Here is a 19,490-nt window from a genome sequence, read left to right as displayed (position 1 = left end):
TAATCCTGCATTAGAGTTAATGAACTTTAATTAATCCTCAATGGACCGATAATGCATTTCAGATCCTACACACGGTACTCACACACATACAGAAGCTCTCTCCCTCTTTCTCTCTCCCTCTTTCTCTCTCCCTCTTTCTCTCTCTCCCTCTTTCTCTCTCTCTCTCTGTGTCTCTCTATCTATCTATCTATCTATCTATCTATCTTTCTCTCTCCCTCCCTCTCTTTCTCTCTCTCTCTCTCTCTCTCTCTCTCTCTCTCTCTCTCTCTCTATCTCTCTCTCAAAAACCGACGACAGAGCAAAGATATAAATTGCGAGACATTTACACAGAGTCCAGTTTGTGTTGGACCTGTGCAAACAGAACTTCAGTCTGGATTTCTCTCTCCAGATCCAAGTTAAGTGAATCAAAGACTGTGGACGAGTAGTTTATGAAGTGATGTCAAAACTACAAGAGCCACAATCATGCTTTGATGGAACCACGGGAGGACGTGATGCGTTAAATTGAGCGTTTCTAGATCAGGACGACACGCTGACAGACTTTAACTCAGTCCCAGACTCGAGTGAGCAGCAGAGGATCTTCAGTAAGATGAGTGTAAAACAGTCACTTAAATGAAATGCATCTTAGATTCAGATATGACCTCAAATCTACCCTGAGTTACACGAGAACAACTAGACATACAATCACATCAAAACAACAGACAGGTCGAAGTCTGAAGCCTCACAGCTGCCTGTGAAGGGACCTTTTGACAGAAATAAACCAGCATAGTCAAACATTGACTTACATAAAGAGCCGAGCGCAGCTCACTGCCAGACAGAGAGAGAGTGAGAGAGAGAGAGAGAGAAAAAGCCTAATTTATTAATAGACGTATAAATCTGTGAGAGACCCTATGAACACAATAAACAGAAGCGCTGGAGGACACAGTAATATACAGAACGGCTCTTCACATCTCATTCACTACCAAAACAAGCCATGACAGATAAAAGACTAAAATATTCACATACTGTATTCATACAACAAAACACAAGAGGTTACAGAAGAAACATTTATATGAGAATATAATGATGATAGAGATATATGTTTGATTTAAACAGCCGTGGAATAAATGAAGAGAGCATTCTAAACTTTCACGTAATGTATTCTGGTCCTATACAGTTATCCAATAGCATGTGAAAGACTGAGAGCATGACGGGACACATGAAAATTGTGAGAAAAATCCAGATTATCACGTTTAAAAAATGAGAATTGTTGAACTTTTATTTTAAATGATTGAACTTTTCCTAAATACATATGACTGTTGTGTTGCTTGAAAGTGAATCTGACCTTTTTTTCTTTGCAGTGTCTGAAAAACACAGAGCATACTTTCTGTTATTTTCATTCCACCTATTTCTCTAGTTTTCATTTTCTGAAAATAAATGCAAATGGTAGTGAGAAATTTGAGAGAAATATTGTTAGTAGCTCACAAAATGAAGCAAAAATGATCATTTTACCCAAACACATACCTAGAAGTAGTCAATAAAAAAAACTGAAAATATTTATGATGATGGAGGTCATTTTATATTGTATATTTATGACTACATACCCAGCAGTGACCTTCATCTGTGCTGGTGTGATTCATCTCTCTCTCTGATCATCTTTTAGTCTTTGGTGTTTTCCGTGCCATTTCTTTTGGGCTGTTTTTCTCGGGCAGTGTCAGTGTTTGGCACTGGAGTCTGTCATTTTCTATGTTTAACTCTGGCAAAGAAGTCTGATTCCTCAGTCCTGACCATTCGGACTCTTTAATGTTTTTAAGAGGGCACGTCAATACCGAAACAATAGAGAGACATAAACCCCTGTTTCAGGCCTCACAGAACTCAAGTCAGCCGCCCTGAGACGTGAGACACTTAAAGGGACAGTTCACCCTAAAATAAAAATGCTGTCATCATTTACTCACCCTCAGATTGTTCCAAACATGTATACTTTTCTATGTTTGCTCAACCTGAAAAAGATATTGCTAAGAATGTCAGTAACCAAACAGATCTCATTCCCCATTGACTCCCACAGTATTTATTATTCCTATGCAGGAAATGTGGGATGAGATCTCTTTGGTTACTGATATTTCCGGCCCAACCCTTCTGAAGAATGAAGTGAATTGTCTGGATATATTATGGGATGATTTGGGGTTTTCCCCCGACGACTGAGGATCTGCTGTTCTTTAAACAGGTATAGAGTGGAAGCTGTCGGTCTCTTATGGCTCATCAGACGACCTCTGAACTGTCTTTTCCACACAGACAGTATCTCATTGTATAGATGTTTTCCTATGAACGTTATTGAACATGTGACATATACGCAGCTGTAGATGTTTACCAGCGGCTGATAAGCAGGTAACATCTGCCCCATGCTGTGACCCCCCGCCATGATCGCTCCAGACGCTTCTAATTATAAATAAACATGAATGATCATACGGTACGGATGTAGAGCTGCTTATAAGAGAACAACAGTGAGGACAGAACATCATATCCACGCTCACACCGTCAGGAGCATCGTCTCACAGCAGGAGAACATTTAAAGATCTCCGTGTTCTGCTGGAATATTACCACCAGACTTCTGCTGAAGATCTTTATTCACAAAAGCGTGATGAAGCCCACACAACACCAGGAATGTGCATTGAAAAAAAATCCATGGAGCTGAGAATACCAAGAATAATATTTTATTTCATGTTTACTTAACGACACAATGTAATGTAAAATATCATGTCTAGATTTGAAACACTTTCTGCTTTCACATGCCGTGTGTCACATGATATGATGTGACGGGCCGAATGCCCAGAGAGAAAACAACAGCGAGTTAAAGGCACTATACAGTACGCATGGGGTTATTTCAGTTGACTAAATCAAAACTTTGAATATGTTTCTGTTGAATCAAATGAAATATTGAGCTAAAAAATATTGGAAAAACTTACTCAAGGAAAAAATGAAATGTTTCCTCAAAAAAACAAACTTTAAAGTTTAGAGGACGAAAACTATAATAATGAGCAAAACTCAAATAAGAATGAGTATACTTATTAAGCAACATAAAAAAATATATAAAATGACAATAGCACATAACAAAATTGCTAAAACTTTAACTAAAATTAACAAAATCTAAACATCTCAAAATGAAATTTTGAATATCAATAACACTTAATAAAACTATTATAACTCATTCCACCAAATCTGAGTTCATAATTCCCAATGTCACTCCTATTGGAGTTTTTAATTATTTCTAGATGAGTTATTTGATCATGATTTTTTATAATGTCATTTATTACACGGCTTGCTAGAATGCTTAATTCTGATTGGATAGTCGCGACATTTGCAGGCTGGTTATTCCCAGATAACAACCTCTCAAAACTAATAACACACGGTAACCCGGATGCAGCAAACATTTTGACAGGTTTTTTTGACAAATTAAATATAAATATTTTATAAATGTATCATAAATTTTAGTAAATATATTTACAAATGATTAAACCAAATTGCCTGTACGTGACATTTCAGCATCGTTTCTTACCTTAAAACCGAAAGTAAAGGACTTTTCCTTGCAGAAGGTCTGAATTCAGTAAAAATGAGCTAATCAAATATTTCAAAATCACATTTCATGTCGAGTTTTTTTCCCATGTGGCAAGCAGGCGTGTAATATATCGGTAAAATGTTGTCAAAAAATAATCCCCTTCAGTGTGATACAAGACCTCACGTCCTGATCACACTGCCGGAGATTATTTCTGTGATAACTGTACAAAATCCCATACTTGTCTGTTTTATCAGAATAAAGGGACTCAAATTTTCAATCTAATTTTTATGAGAAATGTTTGAGAAATTGTTCAAGTAATTATTGTTTTATTCATTTTATTTTCAATAACACTTTCAGCAAATGTTATCCAGTGGAACTTGCAGAGCATTCAATGTATAAATCATTTATTTTTTGAACCCATGAAACTTGTGTTTTCAATGCAATCCTCTAACAATTGAGAATGTAAAGATGTAGAACAACATTATCAACCCTATAGAAATGCACGGCCTTAGCAACAAGCCATGTCACCCAATCAAGAGCACAGCGATACCTTGGCAACCACACACAGCATCCTGGCACAATGACAGCGATATTTGCTTTGACCACTCATGTACATGTTCTTCAGAAACTGTGCGTTCATTTCTCAGCTCGCTTCCCTCCTTCACTCTGTGTTTGTTTTTCCAGCTGTAAGCAGAGGAAGGAACGTAGAGGAATGGCAGGCCCGGACCACACAAACGTCCCGCTGTGAGACTGGACTGATGATGCTTTGTGTCTTCAGGAGCTCAGATGGTGAGATTGTATTTTCAGGCAAGAGCTCTTCTGTAATTCTGGCTTTGAACGTGACACTGACACGCTTGAAATGTGCATGTGCGTGACGGGACGACTCTTATTGTCTGACTGATCACACTTACCCTTTGACCCGGGAACCGCTCCCTACATTGGGTTTTCCCCGGCACACACCCCCCTCCCCTCCCCGCCACGCCGCGCCACGATCTGCATCACAGACACAAAGCTGACAAGATGGCCTACATTCTATCCCATAAACACACGGACGGGAGGGAGGAAGACGTTGAGAATAGATTATATAAGGCTGCTGTTTACACACGTGGGCATCATGTCTACATTTACACACACCATAAGAGCGGCCAACACCAGACAAAATATATGATAAGGTTTTGCAAAGCACATCTACATAATACAAGTTCCTGGTCCTTTAACACACCCTAAACACAGGATGTGTCCCCGGAGGGAGAAACAATGATGAAGCCGTGTCCCGGCCGAGAGCGAACAAAAGAAATGCTGCGGAAATCTAAAGTAATGTGTGTGATGTGAGCCCGGTGATGCTCTGGGAATCAGAACACAAAGCCACGGTCAAAAGTTTAACCGTAGCCTCCGTTTCAGGTTTCATCTGGTAACCATGTGCTCCTCTGACCATTGTTTTCCACACGCAGACCCCTGAAAACTCAGTTCTATAGAGGCCGTCCGTATATGATGTGAACGGTAGATTCCTGAACTCATGGATTCATGCAGCATGATGTACTCAACTGTACACATTACACATTACATTTTTATTTTTTTATCTGTGTAGTATTTTGTATTCTTAGAGGTCTGTTAAATACTGTACATTATAAATCAGAAGTGGATCATATTTATGGAAATTACAGGGAAACAATCAAGGTGGGAGTTTTGGGAGTTTATTTCATCTAAATTAATTCAACAGAGAGGCATACTTTGATATATCACTAAATGATTGCTAAAGCATTGCAAAAAAATGCCACGATTCTGCTATGGTACATGTTAAAAAAACATGGTATTATTGTGGTACTATGTTGAGACAAAAACATTTTTATTAGTGAATGTTTTCCAGCATGATTTATTCAGTTTGCATTGCTTTAAATGGAACTTACGTTACATCTTTCCAACTTTCGTTTAGTATTATGTTGGAATGCTTCGAGAATATTCTCATAAGATCCACAGGATTCTAAACTAAGGTTCGGCTAAACACTCCTATAAAGACATCGCCACTTTAGTTTATGCTTCAAAAATCGATTTTTAGACAAACGTGCATCACACGTTTTGTGTCCCGGCTGCACAAGTCTGTTTTTTTAAATGAACGGCCCACTTTTGATATTTTTAACTTTTAAACACAGAAATCCTGTAAGCGGAGAGATTGTTTACCTCTTAGCGGCTGAGCGCTGACGTCACGACACACCCCTAAAGGGCAGGAGGCGTTGCCCGTACGCGCAGTCAGTGGCGCGCCTTTCGACCAAACACAATCGAGCTGTCATAACAGCCTACCAGTCAGCGTCGAGAGAATTTGCAAAGGCCTTTCGTGATTGGCTGTGATGGTTACTATGTTATGGAGTGGCGGTGGAGGGCGGGGCGAGCGGAGCTGCGTTCGTCCGTCAGTCAGTTCGCTGCTTTCTGAGGAGAAAGGAGAGCGCTTCGTGGGACGACACGCGAGTTTAAACCGCGGCCTGCACTCGGGCTCAGTGCATCCTCACCGAAACAAGTCCGATTGATTTCGGGTAAATATTAGTTTCGTGCTATTTTACTGTTTGGGTTGAAAAAAGAGTATTAGGTCGCTGCAATTTGCGGGAAAAAATGTGGCCGTGGCGCGCGCATGTGGCATCTTTGACATGTTGATACAAACACAACGAACACACACTTTTATAAACAATACAGCATATTACAAACAAGCACTTTATTGAAGGTTGTTGGTGTGCATCTGCAAAATAATTGTGTGCAAATTGTATGATTGTGATTTAGATAAACGTATTAAAGTGTTGTGAATGTGTGTACTTTGTACTTTGAGTGTTTCTGTCAAACTTAAATTCTGTGCGCGTGTGTGTGTGTGTGTGTGTGTGTGTGTGTGTTAGGAGTATTCTCAGATCTTCAGGGTAAATGTGGATTAATCCAGATAGCAGTGATACCACAATTTCTACTTCTATTGTGAAGTTCTGTCACTGTGTTACTGAAGAGTTTAAACTGGTTACAGTGTTTTACTGAAGAGTTTAAACTGGTTACAGTGTTTCACTGAAGAGTTTAAACTGGTTACAGTGTTTTACTGAAGAGTTTGAACTGGTTGAAGTGTTTTACTGAAGAGTTTAAACTGGTTACAGTGTTTTACTGAAGAGTTTAAACTGGTTACAGTGTTTTACTGAAGAGTTTAAACTGGTTACAGTGTTTTACTGAAGAGTTTAAACTGGTTACAGTGTTTTACTGAAGAGTTTAAACTGGTTACAGTGTTTTACTGAAGAGTTTAAACTGGTTACAGTGTTTTACTGAAGAGTTTAAACTGGTTACAGTGTTTTACTGAAGAGTTTAAACTGGTTACAGTGTTTTACTGAAGGGTTTAAACTGGTTACAGTGTTTTACTGAAGAGTTTAAACTGGTTACAGTGTTTTACTGAAGAGTTTGAACTGGTTGAAGTGTTTAACTGAAGAGTTTAAACTGGTTACAGTGTTTTACTGAAGTGTTTAAACTGGTTACAGTGTTTCACTGAAGAGTTTAAACTGGTTGAAGTGTTTAACTGAAGTGTTTAAACTGGTTACAGTGTTTCACTGAAGTGTTTAAACTGGTTACAGTGTTTCACTGAAGAGTTTAAACTGGTTACAGTGTTTCACTGAAGAGTTTAAACTGGTTACAGTGTTTCACTGAAGAGTTTAAACTGGTTACAGTGTTTTACTGAAGTGTTTAAACTGGTTACAGTGTTTCACTGAAGAGTTTGAACTGGTTGAAGTGTTTTACTGAAAGTTTAAACTTGATAAAGTGTTTCAATGAAGAGTTTAAACTGGTTACAGTGTTTTACTGAAGAGTTTAAACTGGTTACAGTGTTTTACTGAAGAGTTTAAACTGGTTACAGTGTTTTACTGAAGAGTTTAAACTGGTTACAGTGTTTTACTGAAGAGTTTAAACTGGTTACAGTGTTTTACTGAAGAGTTTAAACTGGTTACAGTGTTTTACTGAAGAGTTTAAACTGGTTACAGTGTTTTACTGAAGAGTTTAAACTGGTTACAGTGTTTTACTGAAGAGTTTAAACTGGTTACAGTGTTTTACTGAAGGGTTTAAACTGGTTACAGTGTTTTACTGAAGAGTTTAAACTGGTTACAGTGTTTTACTGAAGAGTTTGAACTGGTTGAAGTGTTTAACTGAAGAGTTTAAACTGGTTACAGTGTTTTACTGAAGTGTTTAAACTGGTTACAGTGTTTCACTGAAGAGTTTAAACTGGTTGAAGTGTTTAACTGAAGTGTTTAAACTGGTTACAGTGTTTCACTGAAGTGTTTAAACTGGTTACAGTGTTTCACTGAAGAGTTTAAACTGGTTACAGTGTTTCACTGAAGAGTTTAAACTGGTTACAGTGTTTCACTGAAGAGTTTAAACTGGTTACAGTGTTTTACTGAAGTGTTTAAACTGGTTACAGTGTTTCACTGAAGAGTTTGAACTGGTTGAAGTGTTTTACTGAAAGTTTAAACTTGATAAAGTGTTTCAATGAAGAGTTTAAACTGGTTAAAGTTTTTCACTGAAGAGTTTAAACTGTTAAAGTGTTTCACTGAAGAGTTTAAACTGGTTACAGTGTTTGACAAATCGCTTGTTTTAACCAGTTGCAGTGTTTCCATGACCATTTTTAACTAGAGCCGGTGTTTAATATTGTATTTCTTTGGTCAGTTTAAATTATTTAATATATTTTACGGAGCTGCTAATTACATAAAAACATACAGTTTGATGTATTGGTCTTGGTTACAGAATTTTTGTAGGCAATATAACTGGATAAATGTGTTTATCTTTCTGCATTTTTCTGTTCTGATGTTGTAGGTGTTTGAGGTTGACATGAGGTTTATATCGACGTTTTAATTACAAGTAGCAATATTAGTGGAGGTAGGAGAAAATGGGGCATAACAAAAAGATTGTTTAATAAATCAATTGTTTGCATTGTTTAACTGTGAAAGTTTGGTTTAAATGTTCACATTGAATGGAAAAGAGTACGGTTTTGTTTGTAATATTCTAATGATGTTATTTGTATCAGTCTGATATTGTAAGTAGACAATGACACATTTCTTTCACTTTAAACAGTGAACTGTTTTTGACAAGTTACAGCTTTTTAAAGAGACAAATTTTCATTTTTAAATAGGACCTTCATTGAACAGATAACAGATTGAACAGATATTTTACTATAAATATTTTAACGTAAAGAAAATAATTTGATATGGATTAGCCAAAGGTAAATTACCGCGTAAATGTGCATGCATTGTTCTTTATTTATTATATTTAATGGGATAAAATAATTTGCATGATTTTACCCCAGAGGAAGAGCACATTACTGAAACATTAATCGAAAATCCAATTGTTATTATTGTGTCAGGATTAATTGTATTATTCTTTTAGAGTTTATTTTGCCATTATTACTTTTATTGTCTCTTAAACCGTGGGAGGTGGGATTTCGGTCTATATTCATTTTTTTTTAAAGGGATCGGATACTCGCCTTAGGCTTAGATGCTTAAATGAATCAGTCGCAATGTGAGGAGAAATATGAGCAATCCCTCTTTAGATGTTGTGAACTTGTGATGATGTGGTCTTCAGCTGGATATCAGATCTTTCCGTGTTTTTTTTCTTCATTTTTTTGTGAAGAGTAGAGTTTTGTTTTTGTTGGTTTGTATATAATATTCAGTCTGTTGTGTTGTAATTCATCGGCGTGTCTCTTTTGTGATGTTTGTATTTCAGTGGAAATATGCATAAATGAAAATTAAATACAGCTGTGATAAAAATCTACATCTGTGGAGCCAGCAGTGTTTTGCAGGTTTATTTACCTGTTGATGATTTTGGAGACACTTTGCACTGTTTTGCAGTGAATGTGTTTGTTTAGTGTTACAACCTTTGCTCCCTTGTGATATATGTGTATTTTATTAGTGTTTTTGTTTATCAAAGGCTGCGGGTGGGATGGCCGTCAACTTTAAACAGCCTAATCGTCATTTGCTGTCATTTGCTGTAAACAAGTGCCAGACACACATATAGTGAGTTGTTATTTACAGATTGTGTCTTGTGTCAACTTGTGATTAGGTATCTTTCTGAAAGTGTTTTGTACGCATGTACACCGCATGCATGCCAGCTTCATAATAACCGCTTGATATTAGATTTGACTATTAGATTTGAAGTGTTTTACTGATCAAACAGTGGCCATGATTTATCTAGCCGTTAAATATGATCACATTCGTGTGTAACACATAGTCACGGGCGGCATTACACTACGTGTTGATACACATGATGATTCATAAGGATGTGATGTTTTTTTATTTTTTTAATGTTCAAGACAAGCCGAAGTAGTTTAGGAGACACTTTAAACGTTACTGTATGTTTTATTTGATGTACTGTTGATAGTTAGTGATGCTCTTTTATTTCAGTCTATAGTTTTATTATGTTTTCCAAAAAAATAAACATTACATTTAATCAACAGTAGACCAAGACCACACTACACTGACTTTAGGACAGGCTGAACTTATGAATGTTGTCCGTCAGAGTTCATGTGCTCATGTTCCACGAGGTCTTCATCTGATGCTCGTCAGTGAGATGAAATCCTTTGGCGACGTCTTTAGTGTTCTTCACATTGATAGCGGTGAATGTACGTTGTACTAACGGTGACTCTGGGAGGGTCCAGACGTGGGTGTGTTCGGAAATGTTTAATGGTTCCCACATGGGCCGATGTACAGACGGTGAGGTGAAACCCATGCCGTACAGGAAGTCAGACAGAATGCGTAACTTGTCCTCCACCAGAACCCAATAAGTCCTGTGACCTGCTGGTGAGAGGCATGATGGTTTTTCTTAGAGCCAACTAAGATCATATGAATTATTTAAAAATAATAATAATGAAGTTTCCGATCGAGCGCCAGGTTTTGTCTAGACGAATGAGCTTCAGCGGTGTGGAGGAACGCTCAATGTGAAAATCATTACACCAGCTGGAATTGGAACGTCGCGTCCCTGCTGCATTTCTGACTGATGACTGATAGGCTGCCTGAGGGGTGGGGCTGCTTCAGGATCTGTCAATCAGCTGTAGACACACCCCTCCTCTTTTTTGACTTGAGCAGGGCTGGAAAATGAGGCCACAGTTATAATTCGAGAGACTGCGAGCGGATATAACTGGAATGGATGTCGTGTTGTTCCTTGTTATCGTTTCGTAAGAATAGTTCCTAAAAAGAATAAAAGTATTTAACATCGTCTAAAAGAGACCTCACGTTACTTCATATTATTTATTTTTAGTGGTTAACAATCATTTTGTGGAGCTGTGGTTCTTGCGGTGTTATTCCTCTGTGGTGAGAGGAAATGCATGTTTTAAAATGTAGTAAAAGACGTAATACGGTTCAAATCTGTACGTGATTATTTGGGACCAGTTTATTGTTTCGATTAAATGTTTAATTTAATTTCCTGATAAGATAAACTGATCTGGATCGGAACAATGTTGCAGGATCATGGGAAAGGCAGGGTCGTTTCTCTCTCATTCTCTTCGTCTCTCTTGTTGAGGGGGCCCAGCATCACTGCAACGGGGGGGGGGGGGGGGGGTTGGGCTGTCACAGGGCTGATTGGATGGGTAAACTGAGCCCTGAGCCTCTGATTGGCCGAGGGGTAACAAGCCCCCGGACGAAGCCCCGTCCCATTCCTGTGTTGGCGTTGCGGGCGTTCACCCCTCCTCCCCCTCACAGGAAGTTGCTGAAGTGATGGAATTTACAGGATGTTTCTGAGGGAACATGAGGGTAGCAGGACCCAGCACGTGTCCTGACTCCGTACTCTCCCTCTCTGTTTTTCCTTCATGTCGAACCACAGTTTGTTTGTCCTTAGAAAAGTGTACCATGGTAACCGTTGCTTTCTGCCAAAATACCGCAGTTCATGCACTTATTGTTGGTGCAGTAAAATCCGTAATAAATAAAATGAGATGTCGATCGAAGCTTTAAGAATTAAGATTGTTGTTTTACACTAGTAACAGTAACTAAGCGGCAAATTTCTTGAATAAATGTCCAGGTCACATTTCACCCCGTAATCAGAGGAGGTAAAGAATGATGTTTTGCATAAAGATGTAAAGCCACTTTAAGGGCTGTCGAGTTTTAATTTGCATTGTGATATAATTTGCATACATAAATAATATGTAAATGACTCACCTCGTGGTGACACTTTCTCCTTGGTGATTCATATTAGATTCATATACAACATTTACATTTAGTCAATTAGCAGAACCTTTTATCCAAAGCGACTTACTGAGGGTTCAGGGAGCAATAAAGCGATATGTCTTACTGGAGTAATAATTAAAAGTAAAAAGCACATTTCTAAACATAAGCAATACAATAAACTGCTCACTTCTGTAAATACTCGACATTTATTTTTGTTGTTTTCACATTACAAAACTTGATATTTTCTCTTTCTTTGAGTGGTATATCTAGAGACTGTTATATTTAACATGCAGATTCTTATCGGTGTGATTCTCTTGACGCAGTGAAGTTTCCTGAATCGCAGTCGTGACTCGTGACCTTTACCCCACATGAGCAAAACATGTTGGCTGCTGATAGCTGAGCAGATTTGTGAGGTTATTAAAGGTCGCCCTGCAGAAGCGTCAGAACGTTCTAGATTTGAGGTTTACATTCTTCAGTTATTCTCGATACAGAAATCTGCTTACATTTCGTTTGAACAGTGTTTGATGGAAACACATGAAGTGTCACACACAGAGACGGCTGTCAGTATTCACTTCAATAACACAGTATATTATAAAGAGTTGTTGAGGAGTTGATTGATAGTCATTATTACAAACCTGATTGTTGTGAAATCTGATTTACACAAGGAGGAATTTACATTTTTATCTATCTGTGTCTGTAGAAATGTTCCACATCTTCTGTTTCACAAAAGGTTCTTTGTGTCTAAAAAAGGTTCTTTAGATGATAAAAAAGTATGAAAGAGATGGCTTTTTAAAGAATCATTAATAACCAAATATGGTTCTTAAATGGCATCGTTGGGAAGAACCCTTTAATCACCTTTATTTTAAGAATGTAGACGGCTCATCCTCTTTATAATCTATTTCCACTAGCAAGGGTGAATTAGATTTGGCAGATAGTCTTTTTCTTTTGCACTGGAAGGCATGTTTAGTATTTGAGCATTTATATATCACTTTTGTGTTTATATGTACTTATTTAATCCATTCCAAATGCAGATGGTTTAGAAATAATGGTGTTCATTTGCAGAAGTGTAGCTAAAACAGATGGAATGTTCTGGATGCTGTGTTTGTGTGTCTCACTGCGTGATGCTGATGTTTAACACAATGGATGAGTCCTCCACAGTATTTAGTTCATCTTGCTTCATAAAAGATCAATATTCAGGGCTTTACGTTAACTTTTTTTGCACATAGCACCAGTGCTACAGAGGTTAAAAGTTTTGTAGAACAGGTAAAATAGTTGTAGTATAAAAGTGCAGTTCATCACATAAATAGGCAGGTACATGACAAAGGATATTATTGTTACACACAGATGGATAAATTAGGGCAATATCATTTTTAGTTTTTCCTTTTTTAATGTTTTGACGGGGTTGCTGGCAGCATTTGTGTGGTCGCCCTTGAGCTTTGAGACGATCTTCATGAGCGGAACTTTGAGTTCCCTTAAATGACAGTGACACACAGTGTTCCTGAGAGACACGTTATGTCTTTCTAAAATCTATCTGGATTAACACATTTAATTGGTGTAATTACATGTTCTATACAACAATTTAACTGTTTTAACATAATTTACTTTACTTTAGAATTAAATTAAACCGTTACCTTCATTTTTCAGAAAAGTTCAGTAACTACTGGATGTTTACTGTCGCAACACAGAGAATATTAGACCATGAACGACATGTACTAGTTCATTCGGTGTCATTTTCACTCAATTGACTCGTTCGTGAAGGGCGTATTCATTCAGTACGTTCAACCAATGAAACGCACTGATAGAGCTCACACCCATCGCCATTGGCTAATGTCTTTGCACGGTCTTTGCTTGAGACGGTAATGAATGAGAAATATCTAATCTTTCAAAAAGGCAAATTACATAAACTGTATTACGTTTCTTCAATTATACAGAATTATTTTTATCACATATTTTTTTAGCATGTCATTCAATCTTTTAATATACGGAACGACTCACTTCATCACTTCTCTGATCGGAACAGCGCTGGTGTATTTTGTCTTCCTTTATGTTGAATATCACGTGATGCAGCAGCTCATAAATGAACATTAGCATATGAACACGTGTGTGTATGACTTTCTAATGAGTTTCGTGGTGACTCGCCTGCAGTCACGCTTCAAGTTCGCTGTGTTTTACCGGCGATTTTGAAGGAAAGTAAGACGCTCTTTAAAGCACGTGAAGAGACAGATTGTGTCTTGTGCTTCCTCTTCTTCCACAGACTTCTCTATCTGTCGCATATGTGAGATAAGCGCACGTGACGCGCTGGCGCAGAGGAGGTTGCGTCTTGACCGCTCAACGAATAGAATTAAACATATCGTACAATATCGCCATCTATACACGATGCGCACCGTAACATTTTTGTATCGCGAAATACGAAATATCGTTACACCCCTAGCGAGTGGTGATGATCGGGCGTTGAAGCGAGACTACCTGCAACACGAGAAGCAATGTGCTGTTGTCGAGTATAATGCTGGCTTTATTGTATGCCAGTTGTACTAAAGTGATAATGTCCAAATTTGGCACATCAAGAATGTATTTTTACACTGCATATGAAAGCAGCACGTTCGCGTTGCTCTCAGCAAATGCTGCATGAGCGTCTCTCCGAACACCAAACCAATGTCCGTTTATTGCGATGGCAGTGATTCACCTTGTTAAAATATTATCTTTGGCCTTTCCCATTAAACGGACGTTTACTTTGATTGAAGCAATCGCAAGTTTTGCATTACGTCATTTTAATTACTCTGATGCACAAAACCTCTTCAAGAATCTTATTTTACTGCCGTGTTGATGAACAGTAAACCAAAAACTGCTGTGAGCTGCCAGTGTAAATCTTTACATTTATTAAATACACCAGTAATTTTGTACAGTAAAAACCAGTAAAGTTTTTGTTTAAAGATAATAAAATAAGTCAAGTTAAATAAAGAGAATTTCAGCAAAATATTTTTATATTATAATTTTTAACAGTAAAAGTTTACTGTGCCTTTCACGTAAGCATAAAACAATAAAAAAACACTTTAATGTGCCGAACCATCAGAACCGAACCGAAAACCATGGGCCATAAACCGGTGTCCGTATTGAGCCGTGGGCGAGCTGTATTGTTACATCCCTAGATTATACTGTTAAAATAAAGGAAAAATAATATATTCAATGGAGACATCAATTGCAGTACTTATATCATAATGTTGGATTTCATTCATAAAATTATTTTGTTAAAGAAATCTGTTGTTTCAACATTCATTTTGCGATTAAATGTGACATTATTAGATTGTAAGAGTATATTAAAAACATTAATGTTATGTGAGATTAATCATCTTTAATACTTTTTTTTATCAATTCACAGCACTACAAAAAAACAATGTTTTATTTTAAACTAAAATTGAGGCAGTATTATAACTACTAACCGAGATTTATAAGTATTTAAATAACAAAAGGCGTTTTTGTTTTAGTAATTAGAGAGTTTTTTCTGTGTGTGTGTGTGTTGCCGTGGCATTCAGTTCTAGTTTGTGATTTAGCTGTGATAAAATTGCAGTGGAAACGTTTATTTGACTCCGAGCTGTTATTGAAACCTCTCCTGGATATTCCGTCATTATTTTAACGATCGTCTTCTTTTGATTTCTTTCAGTGAGTGACGCTTGTGCGGTCTTGCTCTGCAGTGCACTTCGTTCATCATACTAGAGAGAAATGTTTTATGCCTTTCAGTGATCATATCACTGCGGGATTGAATTAAACACTTGTGATGTAATTACTATCTGAGCTGTGTAATGATCGTCAAGCTCAATGTTTCTGAACTTCCAAGCAATTCACCTTCAGCATGTTTCAACGAGACGGAGAAGTGAGGTGTGTTGTCCACCAAGCTGTCTAGACAGAGATATGATGTTTCTCATGTGAAGTGCAGTTGTTATTGTAACGCGCAGGTGCGGATGTGACCTGCAGTGGCTTGTGTTGAAGTCTACGCTTATTTACATGTCTGAGTTTGAGCATTTGACATGAGTCAATTTACAGATGATTTCCTGATGCTGGACTGGAAGAGCGTATGGCTGGCAACCATTCCTCACATCGTCTCTTCATCAAACGACTAAAGACAATAGAATGCATTAGAACCCATTATAATTTTACTTTTTGTCTACACTGGATGTGACTGGTTGCGTCCGGTGTAGATAAGGTGTCAGGTGCGATTCCTGAACATGAATTCAAATGTTTATGTCCAAAATACAGTTCATATGGTGAACATCACAAGCAGTTTACCATAGAAAAATCCAGGAGTAAGCGAAACGTACGGAAGTCCAAATGCTGTCTCACTGTCTGTCTGAATCAAGAGAATCTTAGGCGATCGTCAGAAATACACGGCAATTGGGTTTCTCTTTGCATTGTTTCACAAACAAGTTTTCTACTGAAACGAAGCCACTTGTAGCCGAAGACTCACAAGAATGTAACCAAAAATAAAACCATCTCAACCACAGACACACAAAATGTCAAATATGTTTCCACCAAGCTAACAGTATTGTGTCAATGTGTCTCTGTGTGTGCATGCTGTCAGATGAAGAATCTTCGTGAAATATTTACATTTATTCATGTGGCTGATACTGTGCTGCCTGGGAATTGAACCAATAACATTTGTCAATGCTCTACCAACTAAGCTACAGAAACACATACATCATCATCACACAGATCATGAGTCAAATATAACTGAACTTGTGTTTCCATAGTTACCTTAGTAGGTTATTGTAAAGGAACGGATGTTTGGGTTCATCTGTATAATCTGAGATAAGCACACGTCTAGCTGTTTCTCATGCAAATTTTATGTAGAATTATTTCGGAACCTTTATATTAATTTATGTGTTTTAGTTAGAAAGGAAAAAAGGTTAATACTGATGGTTTACTATGGTACTCAATATTATGGCCTGGTTTCACAGACAGGGCTAGAGGCTAGTCCTAAACTAAAAAAAAAAGTTTGAGCTGTGTTCACTTGAAAATAATTTTTTGTTCAAATTTGAGAAATAACAATTTTGCTGAAATCTTAAAATTCAGATCATTATTTGTGCCATTGTTTTGTCTTGGTATGCACACCAGTAATGTGCATTTTTATGCGAAGTGACTTTAATGCCCTAATTTAAGGAAGGCCTAGTCCTGACTGAAGCAAAGCCTTGTTTGTGAAACCGGTCCTTTATTAAAGAAAAACACCATATATCATGTCCGCCTGTTGTGTTCTGTTAAAATGGTGACTAAGCCAGATTGATCCGTAGGTTTTTTTCAGCAGTAATGGATTATATTGGTTGTGAAAGGTGATCGGTCATTGTAAATTTCAACATTATTTAATGGGATGAATGATATGACATCCAGCTGAATAGCATTAAAACTAAAGTGATTTTCTGAATCTATATTTTCTCTCTTATTTTCCCTGACTTCATCTGATAGAACTCTAAAAGTTAATCAGAGTGAGGAGAAAAACTCTTTTCATGATTTAACAATAAGTTTTATTAAAAAGACACTGAATGCATGTACAGATTTAAGTTGGATGATTCGTGGCTTTCTGATGTTTTTCTCTCTTCTCAGTTCTGATGTTGATGTAGACATTCAGTGGTGTCAGTGGTCACGTGAGCGCCGTGTTTTAACGTGAGTACATGGAATTCTTGCGGCCGGTTCATTATGTCGAAGTGGGCTGTCTGCAGCGGTAATTACGGAGGTTTGGTTTCGAAGCTCGGCAGGACGGGACATTCTCGGTCGGCGCTTCCTCCATTTCGTGGCGTGTAGTTTTGGTTTGCGGCAGGATCTTTGTGTTCCCTGGTTCATGTTCTGCAAATCGCTGTTTACAGCCACCCTTCAGCGCTGCGTAAAGTTTGTGTATTTCACTGCTTCATTGAAGAGAAGTTATTTCCCTCTCTGAGAAAATGACAATGTGAGGTCACATTGAATTCAGTGGTGGTCCACATTATATTCAGTGGTGGTCCACATTATAAACCTCTGAAAGCTTGGACTTGTCGTGGTTTATTGTGAACGATGCAGAGTTTCAACACTGAAGAAAAATGTGACATTTAGCAGAAATATTTAGTGCAATTAAAGTTCCAAAAGGTCCGGTCTTTATATTATCTTCCAAACGGAGGTCCGGAAAGTTTGTTTTTGAAAATAAATAGATATTTAATCAATTTACCCCAGTTATCTAATTATTTATATATATACAGTTGTGTTCAAAATTATTCAACCCCCAATGCTGTAAATGGTTTTAGGGAATTTAGTGTACATTTGTAATTGTATTCAGAATGAAATCCTACAAGGACTTCTTAAAGAACCATATGCAACTAAAATGACATCAATTAGTTTTGTAATACAGTAGTAAATGTTTCTTTTGTGAATTCTTCATTGACATAATTATTCAACCCCTTAAAGACTACCACTCTGAAGAACAGAGGTTAAATGAAGTGTTTTCAATCAGGTATTGAAAACACCTGTGGATATCAGGGAGCAGCAATAAAGCCTAATAAGCACCAATTAGGCAGCTTTAAAATGACTTTGATTCTCAGCTCCTTCTAGACATTTACTGGTGTGGTTACAAACATGGTGAGGTCAAGAGAATGGTCCAGGAAGACAAGAGAACAGGTGATTACTCTTCACAGGAAGGGCAATGGCTATAAGAAGATTGCAAAGATGTTAAACATACCAAGAGACACCATAGGAAGCATCATTCGCAAATTCAAGGCAAAGGGCACTGTTGAAACGCTACCTGGTCGTGGCAGAAAGAAGATGCTGACTTCGACTGCTGTGCGTTACCTGAAGCGTAGAGTGGAGAAAAGTCCCTGTGTGACTGCTGAGGAACTGAGAAAAGATTTGTCAGATGTGGGTACTGAAGTTTCTGCTCAGACAATATGGCGCACCCTGCGTAATGAAGGCCTCCATGCCAGAACTCCTAGGCGCACCCCCTTGTTGTCCCCAAAGAATAAGAAGAGTCGACTGCAGTATGCCAAAAGTCATGTGGACAAACCACAGAAGTTTTGGGATAGTGTTCTGTGGACTGATGAACCAAAATTAGAACAGTTTGGGCCCATGGATCAACGCTATGTTTGGAGGAGGAAGAACAAGGCCTATGAAGAAAAGAACACCTTGCCTACTGTGAAGCATGGCGGGGAGTCAATCATGCTTTGGGGCTGTTTTGCTTCTGCAGGTACTGGGAAACTTCAGCGTGTGCAAGGTACCATGAATTCTCTTCAGTACCAGGAGATATTGGATGACAATGTGATGCAGTCCGTCACAAACCTGAGGCTTGGAAGACGTTAGACCTTTCAACAGGACAATGATCCCAAGCATAACTCCAAGTCCACTAGAGCATGGTTGCAGATTAAAGGCTGGAACATTTTGAAGTGGCCATCGCAGTCACCAGACTTAAATCCGATTGAGAACCTCTGGTGGGACTTAAAGAAAGGAGTTGCAGTGCGCAAGCCTAAGATTGTGACTGAACTGGAGGCTTTTGCCCATTATGAATGGGCGAAGATACCCGTAGATCGCTGCAAGACACTTGTGTCAAGCTATGCTTCACGTTTAAAAGCTGTTATAACTGTAAAAGGATGTTGTACTAAGTACTAAGATTGATTGTCACTTGGGGGTTGAATAAAACTGATAATGATGTGAGCTCAGAAAAGACATTTGTGGTTTTTTATTATAAATGTTATGTTATATTTGTCTGACCTACACGTGCCTCTTTGATTTAATTGTAATCAGGATGACTGAATGATCATAATGTCAAACCGAACAAAACAATCAATTTCAGTGGGGGTTGAATA

The 19,490-nt window shown here is 37.9% G+C and overlaps 1 protein-coding gene across 2 annotated transcripts in view; it reads left to right on the top strand.

The window, feature by feature from the left end:
- The first annotated feature begins 5,901 nt into the window (after positions 1-5,901).
- Positions 5,902-19,490, top strand: part of vdra (vitamin D receptor a) — a 45,436-nt gene continuing 31,847 nt past the window's right edge. Inside the window, exons 1-2 of one of the 2 annotated variants that reach the window (XM_056732409.1) lie at positions 5,902-6,057; positions 17,272-17,331. The gene's annotated coding sequence lies outside the window, so the exon portion shown is untranslated. The remainder of the gene's footprint in view (positions 6,058-17,271; positions 17,332-19,490) is intronic. The other variant, XM_056732408.1, reaches the window with a different exon arrangement.

This window comes from Triplophysa dalaica, chromosome 20, assembly GCF_015846415.1.
Source record: "Triplophysa dalaica isolate WHDGS20190420 chromosome 20, ASM1584641v1, whole genome shotgun sequence".
Classification (NCBI taxonomy): domain Eukaryota; kingdom Metazoa; phylum Chordata; class Actinopteri; order Cypriniformes; family Nemacheilidae; genus Triplophysa; species Triplophysa dalaica.
The sequence above is the reverse complement of the archived record's forward strand: the minus strand, read 5'-3'. Positions and strand labels throughout refer to the sequence as shown.